General features: G+C 44.2%; 1 pseudogene; it reads right to left on the reverse strand.

Annotated features, from left to right (window-relative positions):
• Positions 1 to 5,006: 5,006 nt before the first annotated feature.
• LOC116926857 lies at positions 5,007 to 13,206 on the reverse strand (annotated as a pseudogene).
• Between the last annotated feature and the right edge of the window lie 10,517 nt (positions 13,207 to 23,723).

Genomic DNA, 23,723 nt, shown 5'->3' on the forward strand with positions numbered 1-23,723 from the left:
TAAAAATAAAATGTTACGTGTAGGTGGTCGATTGGAAAATGCGACGGAGCTATACGACAGTCGTCATCCAATAGTGATAGACCCGGATCATCCTTTATCAATCCTGCTGATCACCGAAGCTCATGTTCAGACGGCCCATGCCGGAGTAGAAAGAACTTTAGTGGAAGTGCGGGCGAAATACTGGCCGTTAAAAGGAAGGCGGGCGATTAGAAGAGTAATCAAAAAATGCGTAGAATGCAAGATACAGCGGGCAAGACCAGCCCCACCTATGATGGCCCCACTACCAAGGCCCAGACTTGTACCGTTTCAGCCAGCCTTTTCCAGCATCGGGCTCGACTTCTTTGGACCATACTCTGTCGTCATCGGTCGGAGAAGGGAGAAGCGATGGGCCTGCCTTTTTACATGCTTAACGACTAGAGCGGTCCATCTGGAAATGGTGTATAAAATGGATACGGATTCATTTATCATGGCGTTCGAGGTTTTCGAGGTTTTCGCGCGTTCGAGGCATGACGCCAACGGAAGTCTACAGCGATAACGGGACGAACATCACTGCTGGAGAAAAGGATTTGCGTGCTGGTTTTACTAATCTAGTCAGTGACCCAAAGTTACCCACCGAAGAATTCCCATAAAAAAAGTTTGGAAAAAATTAGGGACGTTCTCACTATTTATGAGAACGTACACACAAAAAATTGTACCATTTGGGTGAAAATTGTAGCACTGAGAGGACCGAAAAAACGGCGTTTTTGCATAAGGTTCTCTCAGGAAACGTCGACGCTGTCAAAGTCTTTTTTGTCTTTCTTGATCCGGCTAGGATGGCTTTCACGTGACGCATCGTCCTTCGTTGACATCCCAACTTTATCAAGTAAATGCGAGACCACTGAAGTTTGAAGATAACGAGCCATGGCCCATCGTTGTCGTGCGGCCAAGGAATTAGTTAACGAAGCGACTCCAGCTAAAATTAACAAATAGTTTTAAACTCAACTCAACTGAAACATCGGAAGCATACGCAATAGCATATACCTGAACATCTTCCAGCTGCATCCGCATTGATGGTTTGTTCAAGAGTTATGTCGATCGGCTGACATGAAAACGGTTTCGAAGTTCTTCTTATGGATATTAATCCGGCTTGAAAATCTTTACTGATTCCAGGATGAGTGTCTTCCATACGAATGAGACGATGGTGGAAATACACAAGCCAACGCGCATAATTTTGATGATTAAGAGCAAAAAATATCTTCATCATTTCAGGAAGACAGTAGATAAACAGTTCGTGGTCGCCAGTTCTGATAGCTCTTTCAAAAAGGTGATAATTGTTTATTAGGTGGATGTAAGTCATCCAAAACTGAGCGGTTTTCCCATGTTTTCCGAGTAAAGTTTCCGACGTGTACGCTTCGTATTTGTTGAACAGGTTCGTTTGGCAAACACTGCTTGGCCAGGTAATTGTTTGCGAATGAGAGCTGCTTACTATTGCTGTAATCGATGATAATCGTTCTTCGTACATTTTTTTATCAAGCGTTGCAAGAAAAGCCATCAAGTGGAGAGTCTCCAAGGCTGTGGAAAAGATGGGGTGGATCCGTTTGCATATGTTGTAGTGCTTTCCTTGCAGAAATTCTAGGAGAGAACCTTGCGCCAGGATTCCCGTTTCATTTAGAACAAAAGGGGCTCCGGAATCGGCGATCAACTTTCCGATTCCCTTAAAAAATGACAAAAGTATGTGAAACGACCCCAGCTGGATGAAGAGGTTGTTGTATGACGGATCCTCTCCTTGAATCGCAAATGCGATTTTCGCTATTGCAAAGTCTTACGTAACTGAAATGTATTCTTGACAACATTCTTCAGCGATTTGTATTGCGATCTTCATTGTTTCTTGGACAACGATGTCGGCGACTCGTTGATCTGTGGTTAGTAGCAAATTTTTTGCATTGGTAATTCTGCTATTCTGTACTGAGAAAGAATTTCGTTCCACCCAACCCACATTGAAGTGTCATGAACTCCAGCTGACAAACAGAACATCCAGGCAAAATCAAGAATCCTCGCTGCGTTCAAACTTTGACAATGTTTGTAGCGTCTGGGATCGTCAATAGCCGCCATGCAATTCGTAATCATTTTTGTTTGTTTTTTTATATGGCTCAATGATGCGAAGGATTGGCTCCATTTCACGTCGTCGACGTCCTCTTCTTTCCATCGCGTTTTCGCTTCTCCCGTCTTCGTTATTTTGATCGTCGTCCCCACCTTCATCCGAAAGCCAAGCTAATCGATCCTGGTATACTATTTCGTTTGTGTCGTGCATTGTACCTTTTCCGGATGACGTATCGAGTTATCGTTACGATCGTAGTTATCGAACGCTAATCCTGTCCGAAGATATGATGCTGTCTTCAATCCTTCTGGCAACAATTTACCCGTTTTTGATGAAACGATAACGAGTTCCGTTTCCAATTCTTCAACAGCATGATAACTAATACAGTATCCTAGTCGGTTTAGAATGGTAATAACTTTCTTACTTCTGGTTATCGACTTTAGAGCAATGACTAGTTGAATGTGTTTTTCTGGCATAACATTCCCACTTCATACGGCAAACATTGCATCTTCAGATAAAGCTTCTACTCTTCGTTGTTTTGTGTCCGACGTGCATTTGTACCTTATTTATTTGAAAGAGAAACACACATTAATAAATACAATTCAAATAAAACCTTGCTATTATACCTTGGGCCAACAACAAATACTGGAAAAAATCAGCAACCAATTTTGGAACTTCAACTCTCCATCAAACACATGTTGTAATCTTAAATCGCGTGGAAGTGGTTTCTTAATTACACGTAGATTTTTTTTTCTTAGAAGTAATGCTATTTCACGAGTTTTGTTGCGAGATAGTTGTACCGAATCGATCGCCTTTTCTGCAGCTTGCTCTGAAGTTATTTTAGCGGAGAACACAATCTTTCCTAGGCCATTTTTGGGAATATTTTCGATTTTTATTTTCTCTCCATAAAAGCTCATCATTTTGCGTGAAAAATTATGTATTGCATAATTCTCAATGATGATATCGGTTCCTTCATAAAATTCTTCTAAAACAGCCATATAGTGTCGGTAGAGATCATCAAGAGCGTGTACCTCCTCTTGTTTGATTATAACATTATCAATGAAGGACGAAAGTGATTCAAACGCTACGTTGTGAGCTTTTCGAGATTGGTGCCATCCTTCTTCTTTGTCGTTTGAGTTTTCAGATTTTGCTGCGGATTTAGCCTTGTTTGAATAGTCTATTCTGCAAAGCTGATGATAACGAACTTCTTACGCTACAAAGTCCAGCGCACTGATTTTCCCAAGAAAATCGACATCATTTGCTGCTTCGGCATCTGCTCTTATGCTGCTTTCGATGTTTCTTGACTGGCACAGCTGCAATTTTTCCTTACATCCCTTGTGCTTTCTGTCTTTTTTCTCACAAAAGATACATCTTTCCTCTAAAATACCTCGGGTGTTACTTGATTTAAGAGAACTGTCGGACAGAGTTGGGGGGAGCGCGCTCTGAGCGGCGCTCAGAGCGACGAGCGAAGTCGCTCAAACTGGAAAAACGTGAGCGGGAGCGCGAGCGAAGACCTTCTGAGCGGAAGCTCAATGACTGCAACGCCATCTAGCGGTCAATATTTAAAACGAATTGGATGACGGAATATTTCCAAATGCATACTCTCACTCAGACAACGCTTCAATACTGGGCTCAGCAATTCAGCATCAGCAGTCACTAATCATATTTATCATCTCGTTCTGTGCTTGTGCCAATCAAGTAATTCAGAAGCAGCCCAAACAGGCATTTTATTTATCCATGGCCTCCAATCAGAAAAGTAACAAGACAGGTGAAAGAGATTGATCCGCCGCATACGAGCGGCTGTTCAGCACGGCGGGACTAATTTTCGTTCCCGAACGTACAAATTTAAAGGACAGCACTTTTGACAAATTAGTTTTTTTGAAAAAAAAACGGGAATTCCAGTAAGAACCCGTAGGATTCATCTTCTAAGTAAGTTGTATTGCAGTTGTAATGCCAAAATGAAGACGGAAATATACAGATTTCATATAGCTTTTTTTGTACTTGAGGGAAGAGCGCGAGCGCGAGCGAGAGCGCGCTCACTTTTTTTTTTGGCGAGCGAGAGCTGAGCTACGCTCACTTTTCAGCACTGAGCGGAAAGCTCTGAGCGCTCTCTCAAAGCAGTGAGCTACTCCCAACTCTGCTGTCGGACCTCAATTGCCTCTCTTTTCGTTGCTCGTGAGGAACTTCACATTGGTTCAGATGTGTCGTTACTCTCTAAGAAATATGTCGGGATTTTTACCGAGAAGAAACTCGGTAATCAACGTCCAGACTTCAATGTCGGTATTTTTGGCCGAGATTGAAATCGGAAAATATTCCGAACTTTTTTCTCGGTATGGCTTCATTGTACCGATATTAATTATTGGTTTTTGCGTATGACTAAAGGGCAAACACCCCTCCCATATTACTTCCAAGGTTAATGTGTCTAGTCCCTTTTTCCCCAAGTCTCGTATTTTAAAGGACTTCCTGTCTGCATGTTTGCAGATGTCCTTCATTGTTATATTATACTGTAGTATTTCATAAGGCTTAATTATTTAATTGTTTTTACATAAAATAAATGTTATAATTATTAGATAAAATAGATTTAATTGTTATTAGATAAACTATATTTAATTGTTATTAGATGAAATTAATTTAATTTTCATTAGATAAAATTGATTTAATTGTTATCACACAACATTTATTTAATCATAATGATATTGCATTTATTTGATAGTTATTTTATAAAACTTATTTAATTCAATAGATTTGTGCAAGCATGTAAAATATTAGTTACTTATCATAGAATATATAACAAGCTCAAGGGGCTGAAATTGGAAACAAAACACTTGTATTTTATTTGTCGAGCATAGTTTTATTCCGACTGGGATAAAACTTGGAGAATTTTCAAAGAAAAATCTTTAATGACTAAAGATTTACAGATTCTCTTTCTTTATGTGTTGGGCAAAGCCTCTTTCTCCCTCCCATAATCCATCATATTTTTCATAAATTTATACACTAGGTTAAGATTGTCGGGAAAACTTAAATTAAAAATATAATAAACAGCAAACAAAATTGAAACTGATTCAGCAGCCGACGGAGTATAAATTTTGATTGGGATAAGATCCGCTTTGATGTAACGGCGATTTCCAATAGTAATTAATCCGAGTTGGATCGTTCCGTCGGATTCACACTGTTGCAAAGCTTCAGATAGGTTAGTTCCATCCTAAGGCAATAAAGGCAAATTTTTTATTTCTTGTCAGTTAATTTTTATTTCAATTTTGACTTACCGGGAATCGGTGAACAAGTGTTTGAGAAATATTTTTAACATTCGGAAGTGACGAACCTTTCGAGGACCTAGATGGGCGAGGTGGGAAAAGAATGGGAAGAGATAAGAATATGACAAGTTTCCTGTCGTTTGCCGAATCTAAAATTGTACTAAATTGATGTCAATAAATAGATGTATGTATATATTATTTATTAAATGTTTACCAAGTTCGAAGAGGGGGTTCTCATAAGAATCTAGTAGATCCATCGTAAGCTCTCTAAACGACTCAAGAAATTCTCCGGTGTTTTTAAAATATCTCCATTGCCAAAGTTTCTTCTACTTTTTTCCATCTTTCCGTAAATTTGTCTGTTTGCCACCCTTCAACAAATCTCAGATCCCAATCAACCTATTTACAATCAGAAAAACTTAAATATTTTGTAAATAAACACCAGGGATCGGCCCGATAATTTAAAACCGGCTTACTACCGGAAGGTGCTGGCGGTAAGTTGAACAAAACGGCTTAAAAAAGTGTATGTGCTGTTCCAGTACCATGTGGTAGTAAGCCTGGATCTAGGTAATCGGTACCGAGCCCGAATGATCACTAAAATAATTTTGAGGTACAAAATTATTATTTATTACCGCCCCCTTTAGCGACGTGAATCAGGGGAATCTTTTAAGAATATCTGTCACTGTAGGTTTCTTGTGGATTATCCATTTTCTACGGCATTCGAGCGTGTCAAGATGAAACTGCATCTCTTGCATCATCTTTCTTTTTCTACTAAACTCATGTCGACTTCATCATCTGAATTTTTAGTTTGTCTATACACAAAAAAAAAATAACGTAAAAAAATTTATACTTCAATAGGTTTATTCTCGACCATGAATAACTGGGATTCTGTGCTACCGATAGTTATTGGCGCGACATATACGCAAACTGTTTTAATTTTTTTTTTCACTTGTCGCGCCAGTACCTTTCGGTAGTAAACCAGTTTCAAGTAATCAGCGCCGAGTCAAAAATATGGTTTTCAACTACGTAACTTTTATTACAGATCCGTACAACGGCACCGTTATTCTTATTGTTTGATCTGCGATCCCTGACGTAATTGACTAAACGTACAACGTTTGAATTTACGTCATACCATGAAGAGTAAATGATGTTATCGTCAGTGCTAGAAGCATCCTTGGCTATGGGAAAATGTGCTACAACCGATTGAGCAACTATGTCGAATTCAGCGGGCTTGGGCATACCATTCCTGTTAATAATGTTTATCAAATTAAAAACATGGAGATAAAATCGGTACACGAAAACCTTACTTACATCCCCTTATGCTTGTAAAGCCATTTTTCGACTGCAATGTTAATAGCAGAACGATCTTTTTTACTGAGTTCCACGTCCTTGGCATCTAAAGGTAAGTTCACACGACAGTCTTACGTACAGTCTTACGTAATACGTATTGCGTTTTTGCGTTATAAATTGCGTTTGTAGAAACGGCTAAGTGTTCACACAAAACGCTCTACGTAGAACGTAATTCGTTAACTCAAAACGGAGTGAAAACGAAGTCAAAACGTAACTACGTAAAAATGAGATTGATCTCATTTTTACATAAGATTTTTGAACGTTTTACGCACTACGTAGTCAAAATCTAATACGCTTGTCTTCATTCTTTTTTTTTTTGTATTGTCACGTGGTCAATGACCACGTTATGTGATCCGGTATGCAATGCTACCGGACGTGTGACGTCAGTGTTCCCCCCCCCCCCATATATAGTCCCCCGTAGTCGTGTATCAGCAGTCAGTCTTAGTCTTGTGAACCGTCAATACAACATACTGTTACATGGTGGAGATGCAGAACCTCCGGTAAGTCTCTTTTGTGGTTGTGTTTCTGTTCGATTCTGTGCTGCGGAGGCGGTGGCTGTCAGGGACCCCTGAGAATCGACGACCCAACTGGTTTTAGCACCTTAAATTGTTGGGGTACGGGGTCATGGCTCCGACCGTAGGGCAATTGGGGGAAGCATAACGAAGGAGAGACGCCGGGGGGAAAACGGTGAAAAGGGCTAAGGTTGGGCAGACGGGTACATTGAGGGAACGTGGATAGCGGAAACCGTGAGCCGAAGTGTTTGGCAAGAATCGGGGAAGTGAACCGTGAGCCGAAGAGTTCGGCAAGAAGCGGAGAAGGGACCGTGAGCCGAAGTGTTCGGCAAGAATCGGGGCAGTGAACCGTGAGCCGAAGTGTTCGGCAAGAATCGGGGCAGTGAACCGTGAGCCGAAGTTGTCGGCAAGAATCGGGGCAGTGGACCGTGAGCCGAAGTGTTCGGCAAGAATCGGGGCAGTGATCCGTGAGCCGAAGTTTTCAGCAAGAAGCGGAGAAGTGAACCGGGAGCCGAAGAGTTCGGCAAGAAGCGGAGAAGTGAACCGGGAGCCGAAGAGTTCGGCAAGAAACAAGCGGTTCGAGGATTGCGGGAAGTAGATGATAGGAGAGGAGGACGTAAGGAGCGGGGAGAGAATCCGGGACGCTCGGGGACGGTTCGTGGCATGGGGTAGTTGGGGGCGGGCGAGGACGCGCAGTCGACCGCTGAGGGAAAGCGGAACTGAAGAGCGAGGAGAAATAGAGGACGGGGCTAACGAACTCCAACAGGAGCAGCGACCGGCATCCGTTCGGCAGGAGTATCATCTCACATTCAGTGAGGAGGAAACTGAGCGGTGGGAGGACGCCGAAGAGGAAGAAGGATCGGGAGAACACGGAGAAGAACAGCCAGAGTGGGATTTCACGGATTTGAGAAGAAGATCATCGAATATCAGTAGCTATACCCGGGGATTCAGAGCAGCTCAACAGCAAGTAGGCGCAAGGCACGCGATGGCCGCACAGATAAAATTCCAATCCCCACCCACCTTGGGGGGGAAGGACGGGGAAGACGTCGTGCAGTGGATGCATCGATACGAAAGAATCAGGAGATATAATCGATGGGGAGATGAAGAACTTCGTGACCACGTGGAGCTGTCGCTGTCCGGGGCAGCGCAGAAGTGGTACTCATACAAAGAGGCCGCGGGACAACTAGCAGCCGAATGGGAGGATGTTGCAGGACCGCCAATTGTACCAGGAGTTAAAACACAGCTGTTGGAGCAATTCAAGCCAGTCAATCAGAATCGATTCAATGAAGCGAAACTAAGAGAACGCAAACAAGGAATCGAGGAATCCACGATCAAGTATTTTTACGACATCCTGGATTTATGCCGCAGAGTGGACCCGAATATGTCCGAAGCTACGAAATTGGCGCACCTATGGAGAGGACTCAAGCCAAGTTTACTAGAGAAACTCTGGAGTTTGAAACCCAACTCATGTGACGAATTCCTTCAAGAAATTAAGCGGTATCAGGAAATGACTTCCCGAGCAAGACACGAGGAATGGGCGATGGGCGTGGTCGGAAAACAAACACCAACGGCGGGAAGTGAGAGAATGAATCGAATAGAAAAATTGCTAGAGGGACTGATGGGAGCCGTTGCATTAAGGAACGCATCAGGGGCAGCCGCACAGAAAGGAGAAAGAGCGGAGAGTCAACAGTATCGGTACGTCGCGACTGCCCGAGCTCCCAGCGAGAAGGAGGGGCACCACAACAGGAACGCAGGTGCGATTCGCTGGAGAGGGTAGGCAAGTAATTGGTCTAGTAGGGACACAGCATGTAGACCCGGAGGTGCTAGCATGGCCAATTCTGAAAATCGACATCCAGAGGATGGTAGTACTGGATGTGTGGTGCTGGGGAAAACGGGTGGCTGCCGTGATAGATACAGGGGCGGGAGTGTCCGTGTGTTCGCCCAAATTAGTAAGAGAACTAGGGATAACAGTGACACCATGGCGCGCAAATCGTCTAGTATCAGTTGACGGCAAGGAGATTCAACCGGGAGGAGCCGCAATGCTGTCAGTATCAGATGGGAGGATGACCGTCGAGGGGGAGGCTTTGGTTCTGGACGGCGACATCGACTTACTTCTGGGGAAGGACATGTTGGAAAAACTGGGAACGCGGATGAAGATTGGGGCGCTACCGGAGATCTTCATTGGAAACACTGCCATGGGAGCACTGGTGGAAGAGATGACGGAGGAAGCACCGAAACTAGTAGTCCGGGATGGATGCTGGGTCCCACCCCGATCGAGGAAAGTGGTCGCAACTCAACCACTAGATTTGAATGGGTTTGGCGAAGTTGCACTGGTGGAACCATCCCAGGCATTGCAGAGGACGAAAAGGGTGTCGACGGGTAAGGTCCTAGTTAGCGGCGTGGGAACAATCGGACAGATGGCGATAACCCACTTATCGGACCACAAACAATGGATCGAAGAGGGGATGGGATTAGGAATAATCGAGCCAGTGACCGAAATCAAGGAGGGAGAAACGCCAGTAGCCGTCGCGACAGCAGGGGCAGAGAAGAAAGCGCGTCGGGAGCACAAATTTGACAGCAGGATTGGAGAAGGATTAATGCCGACAGACAGAGAAAAGATCCGAGAAGTGTTAGTGGAATACGGCGACTATTTTTCGTGGCCAGGAGACCAACTAGGACTGTGTACGGCAGCAGAGCAGACAATAGAGGCCAGGGGAAAGGACATCCGTGACCAAGAGGCTGAAACTAGAGAGACTATACCCCTGGACGAGGAGGTGCAAGAAGCTCGAAATGAAAGGGTGGACGATCAGGTGCGTCGATCGACACGAGTCCGGATGCCACCGGTACGATACGGACAAATGCCGCAGGTGGCAGTGGGGGCTCTTCTACTTCTGCTAGGACTACTGGGACCGCGGATGGGGGAACTTTTCCCACCTACTCAACTGCGGTCGGTAGACGACTCAGTAGACGACTCGGAGAGGGAAAAACGAGCGGTGGAACGTCATACATACCCATCCGAGCTATGGGGTGTGGGAGCAGCGTTGTTTATGGCCAATGTGGCTGTGTTCAGCATCCAGTGGTGCCGCGGGAGAAAAGGAGACGTTAATAGGGCCGACCTTCGGGAACGCCTACGGATAGTGGAGGAGTTCGTGGAAGAAGAAGCTAAGAAGCGACGTGCGCGACGGTGGAGTACCGCCGAAAAAGGATGGTGTTTTTTTTTTTGGGGGGGGTCATTTGTCCTATATCATGTAGCAATGTTCCCGGTTTTCTTTCGGTATGTCTTTTTTGTAATGTTTGTTTTTTTTAGTAATGCATTCGGGGAAGAATGCAGCTAGAGGGGGGGATGTCACGTGGCCAATGACCACGTTATGTGATCCGGTATGCAATGCTACCGGACGTGTGACGTCAGTGTTTCCCCCCCCCCATATATTGTCCCCTGTAGTCGTGTATCAGCAGTCAGTCTTAGTCTTGTGAATCGTCAATACAACATACTGTTACAGTATTATTACTGTTTATAGTCTGTTCTTATACCTTAAATCTCGCCACTGTTTACTTCTGTTATCTCAATTTTCAAATTCTGCTATTCTATTCTATTCTTTGATGTTGATATTATTAACTAGGACTCAAATTGACAAACACTACATCTATAAGTAGAAAGGGAAAGTTTGAATTAACGTTAAAAACCGACTTACGTAAGTGCAGAGTGCTGTAGTGTGAACAGACTACGAAGATTTTAACTTAAATTTTGGTTCGTAAAAAACGAAATGAAATTTACGTAGGAAAGACGTAAACGAAGAACGTAATACGTTGTACGCAATACGCAGAAAAGAGCTCTCGTGTGAACGATACTTAAGCGGCATAATAAAGTATCTACGCGGCTTTTATCCCAACCGTTTCCTTGAATGATGTCACGAATAGGGTAATAATCCTAGAAATAAAAAAATTAGTGCACACAAAATGCATGGGATAATCTAAAATACAGATACCTTCAAAGATATATCGACCCCAGTCCCAGACATTGTTAGCTCTGAATCTGATTCGTTGGTGAAATCTGGTAGGCTTCCATAATTATCGTTGCGTTCACGGCCTTCTAGGATAGTTGCGGTTAATGTTATAGCACGATATAATAGGAAAGGTACACTCTCGGCTATCCCCAAGACCTGCGGGTGTTCAGTAAAGGGTCCCAAGATTCCCCGCCAGGTTCGCTAGTATAGGAGGCCCCTCGCCTATCGGGGGTATAGTAAAAATTGGGGTTTTTCGTTCGTTATCTATAAAATTACCAATCAATGTGTCCAGAAATTGATTTCATTTAAGCTTAATTGAATTCCCTATCCTTAAATACCTAATTCATCTAGATTTGGCAATTATTTATACGTTAAATTTATGATTGAAATTCAAAATTTTTTGAAATTTGCGCCTTTCGCAACATTGCCTATTTCATTATATTAAACACGTTTGTCTTCTCTCTAGTGCAGAATTCATTATAAATAGAATTCGTCAATATTTATTAAATATATCCATTTTTAACAAAGGTGTAAAAGTTGCTGCAAGGGATTCTAGCCTGATTCAACGTTGAAGCTGCGAGGGAAAAAAATGTAGACAAAAAAGAAGATTGCGACCTTCTCTATGTCTTATGGCAACATATTTTTGTTGTTGTTGGTGAAACAAAAGGTATTTTCCATTTCTGGCTAAAGGCTATGTTTATAGATGGCAGACACCTAGAAGCTATTACGTTTTTGAAGACTTTTTAAGTCAGAAGACACAGCCCGGAGATTTTAACTTTCTCCAACACTTTCTCCAAGACACCGCTGTCGGCGGAGAATGTTTACTCTACGTGTTGTAGAATACAGCAAATATTACCATTCATGCCTCAAGTCAACACCACGAAAGAAGCCATTCAATTAATAAATTGATTCTTTTGATGATGCTTAAAAAATGGTGAATGGGGCCTGGGTGTAATTGTAAACGTTTCAGTCCTTTTATTAATCAGTGGAACACGTTCCGTAGATGATTTTTTTTCTCTGGGGCAATAAGATATAATCTGTTTAACTTTTCCCTTCTATGCGAACGAAAGAAAAAGAGAAATGTTTCAGCAAGACGGGAATGTTCCACGCTGCATTACAGAGATACAGTTACGAACATCTGGTCATCTTTGACGATTTATGAGTCGTTTCATCCTGTTATTACCTTGACCAATGGAACTTTGAATTATTGCACCCCGCGCTTCGCTTCGCAGATGTAAGACCCACAATCTTGGGGTTTAAGTTGACGAATAGTGAGGTTCGCCGAGTGCGAAGCAACTGACGCAATATAACGAGCATCCTTCAAAGTTTAGATAAAATAGTTGTAAGTTAATCTAAAACAATTGGAAAATCTCATATTTCATATACCATTTAAAAAAGGGAAAAACATTGGCCACCCCTAACCTTAAGCTGCGCAAACTGTCTAAAATGGTAAAATAATTTGTATTAATGTATATTAACGTTTGAAATACAAAGAGGAATTGATTCAAGTTTCTTTTTTTGTTTTGTAATTTTAATCATCAATAAAACAGCGTAGAAAAACTCAAAAGCGACTATTTTCCCTATTGTTCACAACGTTTTGGAGGGAAATGTTATGACTGATCCGGACAGTCAGCGCCCCTAGCGAGTGCCCCAAAATTTGTCCGCAAAAATAGCAGACGAAACAGCTAGCAGACGACAGTTCGGGGACCTCCCAAATCTTAGACCATGGTTATAGTACCAGCAATCGAACACAGGGACAAAAAATCTTCTTCCGTTACAACGGGAAATTTGTCGAAGTGTAGTTCTAGTGTAGAAACTAAAAAATAATAATAATAAAAAAAAGGAAAAAAAAGCTGAATAAGGATTCGAACTTCTGACCTTTGTATTATCAGTCAAACCCGCTTCAACTAAGCCAATGCTTCTAATAAATATACATGATTTTAAAACAACGTATATGTAAAAACAGTATTAAATGATTACTTACCTTTATCTTTCAACTCTAGCAGAGGCATTGCGTATATTTAATTTTCACTTCACTGTTCTTTCTTTGTCTGAATTTTTTTTTATATTCACTATTTACTTGTCTTTAATAGTCACATTTGTTTGCTATCAAACTCACTTTTGTAAAGAGAAATTTTAAAAATACAAATGCTGTATTTTAAAATACTCGTCCTTCAAAATACATTTTTTCTCCCAAAACCTCAAATACCAAATAAAATAAAATACAAACACAAATACAAAATACTTTTTTCCTTTATTCTTATTCGCCTCTTACTCCTTTATTTTTAACTGTCTGTCCAAGGTTCTGTCTTGCCGACATTCTTGTCATTGAATCAGAGGATATGCCAAGTTATTAGTTTATGCCATTACGTATTTTAAGAATGTTCAATAACTTAAACACTAACCGTGGGTATTATACAAGTTCTTCAGAACGCACAGTAATAAGAAACAATCCGATTTGTAGAGAACTAGAGATATACGTGAAAGAAACTTGGGTAAAAGTCTATTTTACCCGACCATATTTACTTAACTAAAATAACTTAACTTAACTATACTTAAGTAACTAAACGGGACCAAGCCGGAGCTATGCGAGGCAAAATAGGGGTTTTGGGTGGGTAAAGTAATGTAATAGTAAAGTAATAAAGTAAAATAGTAAACTAAAATAACTTAACTTAACTATACTTAAGTAACTAAGCGGGACCAAGCCCGAGCTATGCAAGGCGAAATAGGGGGAATAGGGTTTTGGGTGGGTAAAGTAATGGAATAGTAAAGTAATAAAGTAAAATAGTAAAGTTAAGTTAACTAATTAGGTTAAATACTCTTAATATTAAGTAAAATTAACACATTTAAGTTAAGTAAAAAGTAACATTTCTGCTAATCAGTAAGGTAAAGTAAATCTATTGAGTTAATAATAACTTTATAAAGTAATGTATAATTAAGTTAAGTAATTAAATTAGTCAAATAATAAAAAAATAAATTAAAAAAAAAACTACTCTAATACCACTACTCTATTACCAAAATATTAACAACGAACAATTACCTTCAAAATATGTGTAATCCAATACACAGATGTACACACTACAAACTTTAAAAAATGAATGAAATACAAAGTATATAATATGTCGTCTGCAACATGAAATTAATCGTTGTTGCATGTTATATTTTAAAATCTATATATATAAAATTTACATTCAATAACTTCATTTTCAAATAATAAATTATAAATAAACTTCAAAATAAAAAAAAATAAATTAAAATAAATAACAAGCAAATAAAGTCAGTTAAGAATAATTCATGAAAACTATAAATTACAAAATTATATATCTTAAGTCACAACACTGGAAAAACAATCAACTACTGTCATCTGCTACAGATTCAAAAATTTCAAAAATACAATTACATACAAATTTTTAAAATGACCAAAACAGAAGAAAAAAAACTTTTTAGTGAAAAAAAAACATCTTTAGTGGCCAATTTGTCTATTTCTAGAGTTGGAAGAAAGAAGTTCTAAGAAGTTTTGGAGATAAGAAGTTGTGGGAGGACATTCAGGCCAGAGCTAGGAATGTCGCAGCCGGCTAATGCAAGTTGGATGCCCTCAGCAGAGGAGGGCTGGCAGACGAAGAGGCGTAAATTATCTCGGTAGGGGGCAATGGCGTCGACACAAAGCCGCTCAACTTCAGAGAGGTGAACACCGTAGCGAGTAAACGCAAAAGAAGAAATGTGCTGGGCAAAGATTTCAACCTGCCATCCGCTCTCCACAACATGGCTGGCCTGGATCAAAGCGTGAAGGACAGTGAGTTGACTGGCATGGTGTAAGCTATCAGCCGAAAGTGGGCCGTTGGTCACTTTCATTACGTTATTATGCCATGTGGAGATAATGCAACAGTTGAAAGAGTCGCCGCACCGAGAGGTAGCAACAAAAATTCTAAGAACAGAATCCTTAGTTGGGAGTAATCTGCAGATCTCGCTTGTCAGTGTCGGATATAAAGGAGGGGCCCATGGAGGCCAGTAGAGATTAAAGTGGCGGTGGTTAGAATCACCTTTGAGCAGCGGAGAAAAGGGTGGAAGTTTGCTCGTAAGCCACTTTAGTGAAAGAGCAGAAAAGCATCCTGCACGTCCGGAGCTGAATCGGAGATGGGTGATCTCTTGTATACGTAAATCAATCGGAAGGATATTTGTTAGAATAAAACATGCCTCCGCAGAGACAGTTTTGAAAGAGCTGGCCAATGAAAGCGCAATAGAGCGCTGGAAGGTGCGTAGCTGCTTAACGCCTTTTCTAGTGTTAAGAAAAGGGGCCCAGACGGAGCAGCCGTACAGCAAGATAGGCTCAACCGCAGAGTGATACAGAAATTTTAGACGCTTTTTGTCATATCCCCAGGTGGATTTCAGACCGGATCTCAGTGTGAAGAATGCACGTTTAGCTGCAGCAATTTTATTGGCAATGTGGGAGTTCCATTTGAGGCGGCAGTCAATTGTTAGACCCAGAAAGAGTGTCTCTACAGATGGGGGGATAAGCATGCCATTTATAGAGATGCTGAGATGAGACCAGTCAAAAAATCTTTTGCACATAATCATAAACACCGTTTTTGTCGCATTGAAGGAGAGTTTGCTGGTTAGACACCAGTTCGACACCTCGTCACACATGGTCTGCAAATTTCGGGTGGCAATGCTAGGGTCTTTATGATATGTGGCCACATTCAGATCGTCAGCGTATCCACCAATCCGGTACGGAAATGAAAATTTGAGGCGCAGGACATCATCAACAAGAACCGACCACAGAAATGGAGAGAGGACTCCACCTTGAGGACAGCCAAGATCAACGTGAAAGGAGGAGGTCGAGCCTTCAAGCGAGAGGATAGCCGTGCGGTTGGAGAGATAGTCAAAGACTAGCTGGACGAAATATCTTGGGCAGTTGCGGACAGCAAGTGCAGAGATAATAGCAGGGTGCCAAGCAGCGTCGAAAGCGCTTTTAATGTCAAGAAATGCACATGCTGTGACACATTTAGCGTCTCTGCCTTCGTCACAAAAAGAAATCAAGAAGTGAGCAGCCGTTTCAGTTGATCTGCCTTGAGTGAATCCATGTTGGTTCGGGCTCAACCATTGAGAGATCGACGCATGCCAAAGGAGTCTATTTAAAATGAGCTTTTCAAGGATCTTAGCAAATGTGTTGACTAGGCTAATTGGTCGAAAGCTATTCAGAGTGTCGTAAGCGGGTTTGTTAGGTTTACCGATAATGGTCACCTTGGCAACCTTCCAACAGCTAGGAAAGTGAGAAAGAGAGAAACATGCATTCATGATGAATAGAAGCTGACCAATTATCTGATTAGAGATTGCACAAATGATAGCAGTGGAAAGGCCATCGGCTCCAGGAGCAGATTTTAGATTCAGAGAGGTGATAGCATTAGAAAGCTCCTCCTGGGAGATTGGAGGGGAGTTGGATGGTACAACGAATGCCGTGGATGATTGAGAGAAGGAGGCCGCAAGCTCTTCGGTATAGTATAGTATAGTATAGTATTATAGTATAGTAGTGATGTGACGTTAACTTTAACGGATAACGTAAAAATTACGTTAACGGACGTTTTTTAGGTCCGTTAATTTAACGCAATAACTTAACGTTTTGAAAATTAGTAGACGTTATTTTTGACGTTATTTCATTTTTTAAGCTTAAAAATACAGTGTTTTCAAAAAAAAATTTATTACTCTGCTTTAAAAAAGGCTGAGTTGTGTCATGTGTGTAGTCTGCTACAAATTAGAAAAACGTGGTTTTAACAAAATTGATAGACGTACAAACAAGTAATTTTGTTCTCTTTTTTTGTAAGAAATGACTAAATGAGTGAAACAGAAATTTCAGAAGGCGAAGAAGGGCAATTTGTCCCATTCGTTCCTGCGAGTTTGCATAAAAGAAGTCCTATTCACCACGATATTTTGCGTCCCTTGTTTTTTAAATAATTTATCATCATCTAATTATAATATTTGATTTTTTTTTTATTCACCAAATTAAATTTGAAAATTAAATATTCTTAACTGAGAACTGCAATAAAACTAATCAACACCGTGGTTTACATTTTCTTATACTTTTATGAACTATTTTTTAAAAAATAACTTAAAAAATAACGTAAAATTCACGTTAACGGAGCAAAAAAATTAACGCGTTAATTAACGCGTTAACTAAACGGCAAAAAGTGAAGCTCCGTTAACGTATTGGATAACGCTAACGTTTCGAAAATCCACTAACGTCACATCACTATAGTAGTATAGTATAGTATAGTATAGTATAGTATAGTATAGTATAGTATAGTATAGTATAGTATAGTATAGTAAAGTATAATATAGTATAGTATAGTATAGTATAGTGTAGTGTAGTATAGTGTAGCGAATGGTTTCTTGCTAGCTCAAGAAATACGAGAGTGGCGTGAGAGAGAGAGCTTCGACGCCCGTTCTCACCCTCCGTCATGGATGTAACGGAGAGACTCGCCATCCGTCAGAAATGGTCATGTTACTTCCTCCAATCGCTTAGCCTTGAATGGACGGAAGAGCCGAACGATGAAAAACCCGGGGGGACTTGAGTAGGCTAGCAGTCTTGTGTTAGTCGTGAGTTATTTTCATTCTCTTTGCTAAGTGTAGTTAGTTTTTCTGTCTTGGTGTTACTCTCTTCTATTCCATCTTGTGTACTTGTGAGTGTTGATCAAAACCCCTTAATAAATAGTGTTACCCCGTGATCGCTCGTGACATGGTGGAGATGCAGGGTACACCTGCCTGCTAGAGTAAGGTAAGACTAAACAGGGTTTTCGTTTGTGAAGGTAATAGTGGAGTAAGGAACTAGGAGACGGGTACTGTTGAGAGGTCCTTGGGAAGTGCGACCAGCGGGTACCGTTACCTTAAATTGCTTGGGCATAGGACCACAGTCCCGGCCGAACTTCTTACCCCTCTGTTTTCCCTCACTACCTGTGAAGACCTTGGTCTGTGGGTAAAATAGGTGTACGGGGGGAACCTTGAGAGTCGTACGATTTCCGTTTAAGGGGGTAGATGAATTTTGGTCAACCTAGGCAAAGTAAAAGTATAAGAGGGATCGCAGCATCACCTGAAAGGGAAGCTAGCGAGCGAGGAAGGCAAGGGAGTGAGTTGGGGGTTAGGCCGGAGGTCCTGGCGGGAGCTTGCGTGGACGCAGGGACTCAGACTTCACCCTCGATCGGCCATTTAGCTTCAAATCTTGGAGCTGAATCCCAGAATCCGATCGGAGGTGTAGGTGGTCAGACCCAGGTTGTTTGTAATTATCAGAGGTTGCGAGCGCAACAGAGGCTCCGGGATAGTGGGATTGGGGAGCAAACGGTGGTAGAACCTGCGAGTACCTCTGAGGAGGTAGTGGAAAGAGTGCGGGCATCGACGTACCCACTCGCTCCAGGTAGTGAGTCCGCTAGTAGACGCGAGCTTGCCTGAGAGCGGGGTAGAAGGTACATTCAACGCTGAATCCCTTCAGTGGGACTCGGGGATTTGCGTGAGATTTGGTTAGAGCCGAGACAATCAGAGGGGAAGATGCTCTAGCGAAGACCCTGGTAGATTAAGTTCCCAGGGTGGGAGAGGCCTGAGTGTCTTATCGGGAGATTCGCCGGGAGAGACTTCGGTGACGACAGAGAGAGAGTCAAGTAGCGATTTTTCTAGCGCTTCGAGTGTTCCCTTCCTCTGTACCCCTTTTAGCAATGGCCCAACGAGCACCCGCACCGCAGCTGAAATACCGTGCTCCCCCAATTTTCTTCCGGGAAAAAGGACGAGGATGCCGCCGATTGGCTGGGCCGTTACGAAAGTACCGCTCACTACAACCCGTTGAAACAATGAAAAAGCGGGAAAATTTTGGAATGCATTTAGACGGGGCAGCCCGTAAATGGTTCCTTTGTTCAGGCGCTCCCGCCCATTGGGAAGGACTATCCCCGCGGGGGCCGCGGCGCCGGGGGGGGGGGGGCCGGCACAGGACGCGGGCCGCACAAAAGGTTTCTAACGGAATTTCAGTCGCAGCATTATATTCGTTACCAAGAAGCTCGGTTACGCCAGCGCAAGCAGGCATTGAGGAGTCGGGAATCGAGTACTTTTATGACGTAATCGATTTATGTCGTAAGGTAGACCCGGGGATGACCGAAGAGGCGAAATTTGATTACCTTTTTGGGGGCTGAAACCCACCCTTGTTGAGAAGATTTGGATTGTTAGCCCTAAAACGTCCGCAGAATTTTTGGCAGCTCTGAAATTGCACTCGGAAGCCTCAGAATTGGCTAATCGACCTGACTGGGCCATTAGCGTCCTAGGTGCTGCGAAGGGAGGGGCGCCGCCTCAGAAGGATGCGAGGGATGAGTTACGCGATTTAGTGCTTGAGCTGAAGGCTGAACCCCCTACCACTAAGCGGGAGGGGGTGAGGTCCCCTCAGAGCTCGGTTTCGTTTGCGTCTCGTACAGCAGACGGGAAACCAATTTGCCATAGGTGTGGGAAGGCAGGCCACATAGCTCGTTTTTGTATGGCGGAAAAGGTGAATGACAAAAGGAAGGAACCGGCGCGCCAACGGGCGGAGGGAGGACGAGACGACTCGCCGGATGACCGGAAGGGGAACCGGAAGGAAGACAGAAGGGACGCGTCGCGGACCGCTGGGGCAACTCGCGAGAAGAAAGTCGAGAGTCGCGAGGCCCGAGACAGTGACGGGGTTAGTGTCGGAATGGTCTCGACCGATGAAGATGAAGCTGAGGAACCCACGGTTCTACTCATAAATTCCTCACGTTTAATTACCGAAACCGTAACCTGTCAAGGGGGGATATTCGGGCCGTAATCGACTTACTGGCGCCGTAGTGTCAGTCGCGTCCCCCGAAGTTGCAGCGTAAGCTACAGAGGGACCGGGTGGAGTGGGACGGGCCGTCAGTGGTAATGGTGAATGGGCAAAAGGCCCCCCACTAGGTGCCATGGAGTTAGAAATCCAACACCAGGGAAAAGAGGCCAGCGGTCGAGTACTAGTACTCGAGATGAGGGGCATCGAGCTGCTGCTGGGAAATGATTTCCTTAGTCAGTTTAAAAGGCTGCAAATAAACTACGATGCAGAGCGCCCGGAGTTGTTGCTAGGAAGTATAGTGGAGGAGTTGGCTGATGAAGAAGAACACAAAGCAAGCCCGAAGATAGGCTAGAATGCTCTCTCCCCGGGCCATAGTTCCGGCTGAGATTGAACCGGCGAATTTGGGCAAAGCAACCTGGTTGATTGAGCCCTCCGAGCACCACTCACGAGTTAAGGGAATCACCACTGGGAAGGTGCTAGTGTCGGCTGACCCTCTACTGGATTGCGTGCTTATCGTAAACTGGGCATATAGTAAGACGTATTTACGGGAGGGCACGGTGTTGGGTCAGATAGAAATCGTTGATTCATCAGTAGTTCCCATTGAAGAAGCGGCACCGCAAAGAGAGGGTGCGGCTGTCATGCACATGTCAGAGGAAGCCCGCCCTGGGCCGTCGCAACCGGGTGTCATCTCCCGCGAAGCTTTTAGAAAGCAAGTCTCGACTGACCTCCCCGCCGCAGACGCTGAGAAGCTAATAGAATGCTCGAGTTTGGCGCCTGTTTCGCCCTTAAAGATGGTGAGCTAGGGATGTGCCGAAAAGCAGTGCATCGAATCAACACCGGAGCTGCTGCACCAGTGCACCAACCGCCGTACAAAAGCGCATGGAAAGAGAGGGTGATAGTGCAGGAGCAGGTGGACGATGATGCCAAAAAGGAGTAATCGAGCGCTCCAGTGAGCCCCTGGGCTTCCCGGTCGTTTTGATGAAAAAAAAAGATGGGAGCTGGAGGTTTTGCATGGATTATCGGCGGTTGAACGCCATCTCGGTGAAGGACGTATATACCTTACCGAGAATAGAGGAAACGTTATCTCGTCTGGGGAATGCTTGTGTTTTTAGTAAAATCGACCTCGAGAGCGGGTACTGGCAACGTACCCTCCACGAGGCCGATAAAGAAAAAGAACGGCTTTTGTGACGCCGGACGGTCTTGACCAGTTCTTAGTGATGCCGTTTGGTTTTGGCCACGGCCCCAGGCACTTTCCTACGGATGACGGATTTAGTGCTTACCGGTCTCAGGTGGACAGTCTGCCTCGTCTACCTGGACGACATTATTATTTACGCGGCTGGGGTTGACGAGCATTTGAGCCGAGTCCGTCAAGTTTTTGTCTACCCTACAAGGAGCGGGGTTGAAGATCAAGTTAGTTGGGAAGTGCCAGTTCGGGGCGGGCGAGATCAAGGCTCAGGTTCATGTAATCAGTGGGTTGGGTATTCGCCCAGACCCCGAAAATAAATGCCGTCGTCAATATCCCTACCCCCACCTCGTTCAGAAAGCCCAGTGAAAGACTGAAATGCGTGCGTAGCTTTGTGGGGGCTGTGTTCGTATTACCGCAGATTTCCCTCAGTTCGCGCAGTCTGCCAAACCCCTGACGGACATGTTTAAGAAAGGGGGGGTTTTTGTATGGGAGCACCACAAGAGACGAGTTTTTCGCCTTGAAGCAAGCCCTGGCCCGAACGGCCACTCTAGCCTATCCCGACTTTAATAAGCCATTTGAAATTCACCCCGACGCGTGTGATTACGGCCTAGGGGCTGTACTATTGCAACGCGTCGACAATGTTGAGAGGCCACTCGCGTATGCGAGTCGACTCCTGTCCAAGAGTGCTTGGCTCTAGTGTGGGCTGTGAAGAAGTTCCGCAGTTACATCTGGGGAATGGAGACTCTGGTGGTGACCGACACCACCGCCTTTTGCGCTGCTAACGAAGAAAGATCTAGCGGGATGCCTAGCCCGTTGGAGTCTCCAACTCCAGGAGTTTTTACTGCGTATCGCGGACCGAAACGGGCGATTACACTCGGACGCCGATGCACTGTCTCGTTACCCAGCTGACGCAACTCTGGAGCTTCCTGAGGAATTACAGTGCATGTTTGCCGCTCTGAGTATCGACCTAGAGACCAAAAGTCAAGAGTGCCCAAAAGCCGAGTGGATCGCGCATTTTCTGAACTGGAAGAGGGGAAGCGATATCCCCAATTCCGTCTCGAGAGATGGAATGCTATTTCGAGCGCAAGAAAGAGAGGATGGCCTCTCCTTTACGATTGTGTATCCCTCAGTCATTCCGAGAGGAAGTGATGCGTGCCTGCCACCATGACATTACTGCCGGGACATTTAGGGTTAACACGGACCCTCCACAAGGTGCAAGCTCGGTATTACTGGCCGGGTATGGGAAAATGACATTCGTGAATTCGTGCGGAAGTGCCGCGAGTGTCAGTCGCGCAAACCGATATACAGCGTCCGGCTGGATACATGGGAGATCCAGCAGAGTGAGCATCCCTTCGAGAGACTGGGAATGGACATTCTAGGCCCTTTCCCTCAGTCCAAAACTGGTAACACCAACATCGTTGTTGCCGTGGACTACGTTACAAAGTGGGCGGAGACTAAGGCTCTGCCGAGAGCTGACTTCCCGCAGAGTGGCCGACTTTTTTAGTGAAAAGTGTTATTGCGTCACGGAGCCCTCGTCAGTTGACAACCGATCAAGGACGCTGTTTTATGGCCGGTGGTGACACGAAAGGTACTACTGGCGATGGGAAACCAAGCATACTGCCCACCTACGGCACGGCGTACCTCAGGCGAATGAGTTTGGTCAAACGCCTGGATCATACTCAGCGATATGTGTATGTAAGTGCGGATCACCGGGATTGGGATGAATCCTTACCATACGTTACCTTTACACTACCAAATACCAGGCGAGCCCGGGAAGACCCCTTTCTACCTCATGGGAGGGAGCCCATTCTTCCTGTCGACAGAGCCTTAAATTCCGACCCGAATCTTGTTCCTCCTCGCGACCAAGACCCCACGGAATGGGCCCTAGGAAGGTTACACCGAGCGCGTCAAGATGTACAGAGGCTCAGTGCTGCTGTACACAGAAAACAAAAGACTCGGTACGATGGGGGACGCCGAGAACCCCCGACTTACCTGCCGGGTGAGGAGGTGTTGATTTACAAACCAGTCCGGAAGATCGGGAAGTCGGAAAAGCTTCTACATCGCTGGTTTGGTCCCTACACGATCATACGCCAAACCACCCCTAGCAACTACGAGATCAGACTTGGCAGGTCCCCAAGTCCGAAATTGTACATGTGGAGCGCATGAAGCCCTTCATCAATTGTGTGAGCCCTAGGCCCCAGGTGCAAACTACAAGTCCCTTGAGCTCCGGCGATGAAGAGACCCCTCAGCAGGACTCGCCCCCACTGGAAATCGGGCGCCGGTCCAACCACCAGAGCGGCCTCCGTCGTTGTAATCAACCATCCCTCAGCAAGCTACACCATCCGCTGAAGAGGTAGGCGGAGGCCTCCGTCGTTCCGCGAGGATCCGGGCGGCCAGAAAAACATTCCTGTTGACCTTCCCGCTCCTATTGTTTCTCACGGTGATGGGAGAGTTTAAACCACCTCAACCCGAAGTAGTGGCTTACCAAGGGGTGATTTTTAAGTCAGAGGCGAGGTATCGTTCTCTGATTCCGAATAGTC

The sequence above is a fragment of the Daphnia magna genome, linkage group LG7 (assembly GCF_020631705.1).
Source record: "Daphnia magna isolate NIES linkage group LG7, ASM2063170v1.1, whole genome shotgun sequence".
NCBI classification, from domain to species: domain Eukaryota; kingdom Metazoa; phylum Arthropoda; class Branchiopoda; order Diplostraca; family Daphniidae; genus Daphnia; species Daphnia magna.